We start from the raw sequence: 7604 nt of genomic DNA, 5'->3' as shown, positions 1-7604 counted from the left end.
GAAAACAGGATGTGCAGTGTGATTGCATTTTAAAACTATATATTGGGTAAGACTTCTGGCTGTGGGAGAATGAAGAGGTTGGCAAATTCTCACCCCCAAAAATAAAATATAAAACTGGGCAAAATTATAAGAAACAATTTCAAGGCTTTGGAAATCAACCAAAGGGAAATAACAAATTGAGAAACATTTTGTCATGAAAAGCTGCATAAAATTTTATGAAAGAATGATGAGTCTGTGGCTTTCCTGCCTGGAGCTGCTCTCTCCCCTGAGCCCCTAGCACATTTAGCCTGATGATTTTACCAGGGCAATACTGGCTGTGAAAACCAGCAGCCTCACTATCAGAGGTGGAGTGGATTTGATTTGGAATGGAAGGTGAAAACCCACAACCAGCAGTGTTGTCAGTAAAAGTAGCAAACTCAGTAGGAATTGAAAAGGAAAACGCACAGCTCTCCTAGCCTGAAATTGCAGTCCTGGTTGAAGTGAGCCTCTGACGAGCCAGAAATGTAAAGGGGAAATCCTAGAAATGAGAGAGCCATAGAAAAGCTATATAATCTCTCCATGCATCCCTGGCTGACCAGGAAACTATGCATGTGTCTATGCAAGGGAGAGTCAAGAGAGCCTGGAAGAAAGTACAAGTCAGGCAGCCTTGAAAACTGACTGAACTCTGAATGAATTCCTTAACCCACACACACGTCCATCAGCAGAGGATGGATCTTATAAACTTACGGTGTTTGAGCACAATCTCTGCCTAATCATTGGCTGACCACTAAACTATGCAGACACAGGGGACAACCCATAGGCAGCCAGGCTAAAAATTAAATATAAGAACTTAAAACAAACAAACAAAACAACTGAGCAGAGACATTAGTGGCCATACACTTGAAACCGAGCAGGACCCTGTGGGGCTCCTGGGCATGAAAGCCTTTCTGGGTCCCCCTTTCTAGACCTTCCCTGAGTTCCAAAGGGCAGGTTCAAATGGTTGTTAATCAGGGAAGGGAGGGGATGCAGAGACAAGGGAGGAGCAGTCAAGAAACAACAGTGCAGCCTTGGGACAGGATCCTGGTTCCCCCTCAAGGGACACACGTAACAATATCTTTGAGCTCTTCTGCAGAACTAAAACCCCCAAGAAATGGAAGATGTTAACTCCTTGATGAAGCATTCTTCATTCCAGAGAGAAGGTCACAGTTTGATAATCTTGAGAACCACAGAAGCTCATCAGGAGACCACCTGAGGCCTAATTAAAGGGATGCAGGCCCTGCACACACCCTGATCCTTATCAACAACCCCACCCTTGAACCATTGCTATAAAACTCCTCACCAAATCCCCCTAAGTTAGGACACACAGTTTTTAAGGGCACGAGCCTGCTGTGTCCCCATTTGCCTGTCAAAGCAATAAAGCTGTTCTTTTCTACTTCACCCAAAACTCTGTCTCCAAGATTCAATTTGGCACCAGTTCACAGAGGCCAAGTTTTCAGCATCACACTGCAGAGACACAGATTCTGCTGATTAAGTACAAGCAAGTTAATAAAAACAATAATAACCACCTCAGGAAAATAAATCAGAGTCCAGAGTTGCTACAGTATATTATCTAAAATATCAGGATTTCAACAAAAATTATGAGATGTGAAGAAACAAAATCTGATTCATACTCCAAAATAAATATGGCCCATGCTCAGGGGAAAAAGCAAACAACAGAAACTAACTCTGAGAGGGCCCAGGACTTAGATTTAGCAAGTAAAGATTTTAAAGCAGCTATTATAAATAGGTTCAAAGAACTAAAGGAAACCATGCTTAAGAATTAAAGCACTGGGTAATGGCAATGACTCAACAAACAGAATCTCAACAAAGAAACAGACATTATAAAGGAAGAAGCGAACGGAAATTGAGTTGAAATATATATAGCCGAAATTTAATAATCTATGAGAGGAGGTCATAGAAGAGTCAGTGAACTTGAACATATTGGGTTGGCCAAAAAGTTCGTTCGGGCTTTTACCATAACATTTGACAGACCAAACCCGAACGAACTCTTTGGCCAGCCCAGTAGCTCATTAGAAATCATTCAATCTGAAGAACAGAAAGGAAAAAGATTAAGGAAAAATAAACTGAGCCTCAGAGACTGGTGGGACAACAATGAGCATATCATTGGAGTCCCTGAAGGCTAAAAGAGAAAGTGGCAGAAAAATATTTAATGACATATGGCTGAAAATTTCTCAGATTTGATGAAAACAACAATCTACAGACCACAGAAACTCAACAAACCCCAAGGAGAATAAATAAAAAGAGATCCACATCTAGACACATCATAGTCAAATTACTGGAAGGCAAAGACAAGAGAAAATCTTGAAACCACTTAGAGAGGATGACTCATCATGTACAAGAGAACAATATGATTAATGATCAACTTCTTGTCAGAAACCACGAAGGCCAAAAGAGAGTAGAATCACATATTCAAATTGCTGAAAGAAAAACACCTGTCAACCAAGAGTTCTATATTTAGTAAAACTATTCTTTAATAATTAAAATGAAATAAAGATATTTCCAGATAAAGACTGAGAGAATTTGTTGCTAGCTGACCAGCTTTACAAGAAATACTAAAGGAAGTTCTTCAGGCTGAAAGGAACTGACACCAGATCGTAACTTGAATCCAAAGAAGGAATGAAGAACACAGGAAATGGTAAATACGTCAGTAAATATAAAGTTCTTATAAATATATTTATTTTCTTCTCTTAATTTCTTTAAAAACCATAATGGTTTGTAAAGCTGTAATTATAACACTATATTTAAGCTTATTATACATATATATAATATATAAACAATAGTAGCATAAAGGAAGGATTGAAATGGAGTTATATTGGAGCAAAGTTGCTGTATTTTACTGGAATTAAGATTGAACTAGATTGTGTCAAGGTAAGAGGTATATTTTAATCCCTAGAGCAATCATTAATAAAATACATTTTAAAAATAGTTTAAAAATCAGCAATAAAGATGTTACACTTAAAATATTTGTTTAACACAAAAGAAGACAGTAAAAGGGCAACAGAAGAACAAAACAAATCTGCAACATATAGGAATTAAAGAGCAAATTGATAGACGTAATCCAATCCTATCAATAAGTTCATTAAATTACATTATTAATCATTCAATGAAAAGGCAGAAATTCTCACACTGGCTATAAAACACAACTCAAAGATAAAAATAGACGGACAGTAAAAGAATGGAAAAATATTTGCTATGTAAGCAATAACCATAAGAGAGCTGAAAAGTCTATATTAATATCAGGATATATAGACTTTAAAACAAGAAATACACTGCAGACAAAGAGGTATTTCATAATGATGAAAATGTCAATACATCCAAAAGATATAATAATTATAAGTGTATACCCATCTAACAACAGAGGCTCCAAATACATGAAGCAAAAGTTGACAGAATTGAAAAAAAATTGACAATTCTGTAACTATAGAGATTCCAATACCCAACTTTTGATAATTGACGGAATAACTGGACAGAAAATGAATAATGGTAGAGAAGACTTAAATTGAGGAGAATACACATTCTTTTAAAGTGCATATGAAACATTCTCCAGGATTGATCATATGCTAGGCCAAAAGCCAAATCTAAATAAATTTTAAATGATTGAAATTATTTAAAAGATGTTCTTTAACCACAATGGAGTTAAACTAGAGATCATCAACATAAAGAAACTTGGGAAATCTCCAAATATTTGGAAGTTAAACAATGCACTTCTAAATAACTCATGGACAAAAAAAGAAATCAAAAAGGAAATTTAAAAACATGAATTTAAAATCAACAGAACAAAATATATCAAAATTTATGAGATGCAGCTAAAGCAGTGGTTGGGGGTAATTCATAACACTGAATAGCTATATTAAAAAAGAAATATTACAAGTCAATTACATATGTTCACATTAAGAGTTAGAAAAAGCAGAATAAATTAAACCTTAATTAAGCAGAAGAAAGGAAACAACAAAGATCAGTGTAGAAATCAATAAAACAAAACAAAAAAATAAAACAAAATCAATTCTATTAAACCAAAAGTATGTATTTTGAAAAGATTAAAAAAAAAAGAAAAACCTTTAGCTAGACTGAATAAGAGAGAAGACACAAATTATCAAAATCAACAATGAAAAGAGGGGACATCACTACCAATCTGATAAAAATTAAAAGAATTTTATGGCAATAACATAAAAGACACAAACTACCAAAACTTACTCAAGAAGAAATAGAAATTCTGTATAAATCTATAACAAGTAAAGTAACTATTGATGTTTAAACCTTTCAGTAAACTCTAGTAAATTATTTCACTGGTATAACTATAAATGGATTATAACCTTTAAAAACTGTGAATCACTGTATTGTATACCTGTAACTTATATAATATTGTAGATCAACTATACTTCAACTAAAAAACAAATCCAAAACAACCTAGTCTAGGTACTGCTGTGAGGGGGCTTTCCAGATGTAATTAAGATCCCAAATCAGTTGACTTTAAGATAGGGAGATATTCTCAGTGGGTCTGATCTAATCATATGGGCCCTTAAACGATGATAGACTTTCCCTGGTGAGAGAGTTTTGAAGCATGAGAGGAATTTGACATAAGGAAGTATTACAGACTGAACTGTGTCTCCCCAAAACCCCTTTGTTGAAACACTAACCTCGATGTGACTGTATTTGGAGACAGGGCCCATAAGAAAGTAATAAAGGTTAAGTGAGATCAAAAGTCTGGGGCCTTAATGTGCTATAACTAGTGTCTTTATAAGAAGAAGAGACACCAGAGACCACCCCCTCTCTGCACACTCAAGAGAAAAGGCCATGTGAGGCCACAGCAAGAAAGCAGACATCTACAATCCACGAAGAGAGGCTCTCACCAGAAACCAATTCAGAAAGCACCTTGATCTTGGACTTGTGGACTTCAGACCTGTGAGAAAATAAACTTCCTCTGTTTAGGCAACCCAGTTTGTGGTGTTTTGTAGTGGCAGCCCTAGCAGACTACTACAGAAATATTCTCCACTTCATGTTTTGAAGACTGTGAGGGTCATGTGACGAGGAGTATGGAAAGTGGCCTCCAGCTGACAGCCATCAAGGAAACGGAGCTCCATCCTATAGCTGCAAGGAACTGAATTCTGACTCAGTCAATTGAGCTCAGAAGAGAAGCTCAGGATCCAGATGAGGACACCTAGACTCCAGCCTTATAAGAACCTGAGCAGGGAACCCCGCCATGCCATGCCCAGATGTTTGCCCTACAGAACAGGGAGTTAGCAAAGGAGTTTTGTTTTAAGTTGCATAAACAAACGAACAAATAATTTCACTGGTGAATTCTACTAACATTTAAGGAAGAAATAATACCAATTCTACACAATCTTTTCCAGAATAAAGAAGAGGAGGAAACACATCCCAACTCAATTTATTAGGGCAGCATTACCCTGATACCAAAACTCTCACCAGCAAAGCCAATTAACAATTCCTGGGAAATAAAAATAGAAGCTGGGCAATAAAATAAAGTCTAACCTGTCTCTTTCTTTTCCTTGGGCTTCTCTAGTTTCACTCGCTCACAGGGTGCCGCATTCAGAGGCCTTGCACCCAGCACATCAGACCAGGGTTCCTGCGAAATGCCTGCAGCCAACACCTCAGCTCCACGGGCCGTGTGCAGAGACGCTGCTCCAGCCCGGCACTGCGATCTAGAATGTGAGCAGCTGCGCAGGCTCCGTGAGAATTCTGCCCCCTCCCCAATTAAGGAGAACCCTATTAAGGAACCCCACCCACAGCCTGTGAGGAGCGCGCGTGCTCTAGAGCGCAAGCTCGCGCCTCTCCTGTCTTTGACCAAAGAGTAAAGCTTTCCTTTGCTTCTGAACCAAACTCGGTCTCGTTCTATTGGCACAAAGGACACCGGGCAGAAGGACCCTTGTTGGAGACCAACTTGAGAGGGCTGGTAACAAAACTAGAAAAAGATATTACAAAAAATAAAACTACAGACTCAAATTCCTCATGAATATATATGCAAAAATCCTTAACAAAACATTAGCAAATCAAATCCAACAGGATATATAAAAGGATAATACATCACAACCTAGTGGGTTTTATGCTGGTAATCAAAATTATAAATAATAATTGTCTCTGGATCCTGGGATTATGGGTAGTTTGTTTTCCTCTAAATTTTCAATAATGAACATGGCTTAGTTCTTCAACAAGAATTTAAGGCGTCGCGCCCCGCCCAATGCTCCCTGAGCGCCGGGGGCGGGCCTGTGCGGCACGTGGCTGGAACCTGGGGGATATCCGCGCGGGCTTGAGCCATGGCTGAAAGTGGCCGGGCACCTCAGGCTCGGGCCCTCCTGCAGCAGGGCCTGCACGCCCGGCTGCAAGTACGTCCCGACGAAGGGGACGCCGCGGCCCAGTGGGTGGAGGTCCAGAGAGGATTAGTGATCCACCTGTGCTTTTTCAAGGGAGCTGATAAAGAGCTTCTTCCCAAAATGGTTAATACACTGTTAAATGTGAAATTAAGTGAAACAGAAAATGGCAAGCATGTCTCTGTATTGGATCTACCTGGCAACATTCTTATCATCCCTCAAGCCACCCTTGGGGTGAGAGTAAAAGGAAGAAGCGTGCAGTATCACTCTAACTCTGGAAAAGAAGAGGGGTTAGAACTTTATTCCCAATTTGTGACTCTCTAAAAAAGAATTAGCTGCTAACAGCAAGTGTGCCGAAGCTGGGGTTGTGGTGGAACATGGTACTTACGGCAACAGGTGTTAAAGCTCGACACCAATGGACCATACACACACCTAATCGAGTTTTGAAAAATTAAAAGTTTCTACAGTTGTAATTAGATTCTCTTCCCCTTCTGCTTCAGTACACTCATCTGCAGCATTTTTAGACAAGAAAATCCTGGGTCCCATCCATAACTCTGCAGCCTGCTACTTGGACGACCTCGCCACGTCACCTAAACACGGGATCTCAGTCACCTTCCACCCTGCTTTCCCCTAAACTCACACTCAAAATTTTGAAAAATGCCTTGTATTCGCTTATAGTCATTGATAAGAACATGGAAATGTTCTTAGAGAGCTGTGTTTAAGCATTTTGCAAAATCAAGAAAAATATGTTTCTTATACCCTCAAATGTATGTAATATGTAGTGAAAATCACTATTTGTGTTACGGTTACAATTATAATTTTGTCAATTTTGTTTTAGTATTTCAGATTTCCATATTTTGAATGAAATATGCAATTTACTATTCCTTCTAATAACATCTATGAAAATGTAATACAAAAATGTTATTGTACATTTTAATATTATTTTCCAAGGACATCCAAGTGCTTTAAATTATTTTAAGAATCTTTAGTTGATAGAGCAATAAGGTATGGGGGACTAAAAGTTGTTTTTATTTAATATACTAATGGCTTAATACTAATGGCTTAATATTCTGTTTCTCAGTTTTTTACCAAAGCAATGTGTGTTGCATTTTCTGTCTTTGGTTTTTAAAAGTTACTGTTTCATTAAATTAACGTTCATAAATTTTTTTAGGAAGTTCCTTTCTTGTTGGTTTAGATTGCTATAAAAGGAATAAAAAGGGGAAAAAAAGAATTTAAATA

General features: G+C 37.9%; 1 pseudogene; it reads left to right on the top strand.

The window, feature by feature from the left end:
- The first annotated feature begins 6311 nt into the window (after positions 1-6311).
- Positions 6312-6812, top strand: LOC101319732 (D-aminoacyl-tRNA deacylase 2 pseudogene; annotated as a pseudogene).
- The last annotated feature ends 792 nt before the right edge of the window (positions 6813-7604 follow it).

Source organism: Tursiops truncatus, chromosome 12 (assembly GCF_011762595.2).
Source record: "Tursiops truncatus isolate mTurTru1 chromosome 12, mTurTru1.mat.Y, whole genome shotgun sequence".
Classification (NCBI taxonomy): Eukaryota; Metazoa; Chordata; class Mammalia; order Artiodactyla; family Delphinidae; genus Tursiops; species Tursiops truncatus.
This window is presented reverse-complemented; position numbering and strand designations above follow the sequence as displayed.